Below are 815 nucleotides of genomic sequence, written 5' to 3'. Positions count from 1 at the left end.
ATATATATATATCTTTGTGGTTGGAAATTATTGTAAAAATTTTGGAAACCATCCTTGGCAGAAATTCCTTATTGCTCTCAATGGCTAAGAAGATTTGCAAGGTTAATTTAAGATTATATATATATTGCATACGCAATATTCAAGATTAAAATTACGTATATATTGTATGAGGTTATAGGAGGTAGAGGCCTGAAAAATAGAACCAAGACCAAAGTCTAGGAACAAATCTGCTAAAAATTAACCAAGAATCACAGGTCATAGAAAATAAATTCTTAGGTGAGGTTCCATAGCAGGGTCATGCAAGTTGATGTGAAGTGATAAAGGGCATCACATGCCAAACAGTCAGTGTAGAAAGCTGGTTGGTGAATGAACTGGAGGATGATTAGGCCTATCTAAAATAAAAGACTAAGCAAATAATCCAAAGACCAACGTTTCTAAAATAAATAATTCAGAGATTAAAGTTTCTAAGATAAAAGTTCATCAGGAATCATAGGTCATAGAAAAGCAGCTTGTAAGTGAGGTAACATAATAAGCACATGCACAGCAAAGTGAAGGAAGACATGGCAAAAAATAGCAAATAGTCAAAATAGGATGCTTGGCTGTGAATGAGTGTATGTGTGAATATATACTAAGCAAATAATCCAAAGCCATAAAAAAGCTTAGAGAAATTTTAGGTAAGTACGGGGACAGAAGTGCAAGTGACTGGTGCAAATAGACTTTTGCAACCAAGGCAGGTTTTCTAGCCTGGCTTTCCAGAATTTTTATGTCATTCCTTGAACAAGGAGCCTTCACAGCATTGCTGATTTATTCTAATA

The sequence above is a fragment of the Bison bison genome, unplaced genomic scaffold (assembly GCF_000754665.1).
Source record: "Bison bison bison isolate TAMUID 2011002044 unplaced genomic scaffold, Bison_UMD1.0 scf7180017864308, whole genome shotgun sequence".
In the NCBI taxonomy this organism is placed as follows: Eukaryota; Metazoa; Chordata; class Mammalia; order Artiodactyla; family Bovidae; genus Bison; species Bison bison.
Note: the sequence above shows the minus strand (reverse complement) of the source record.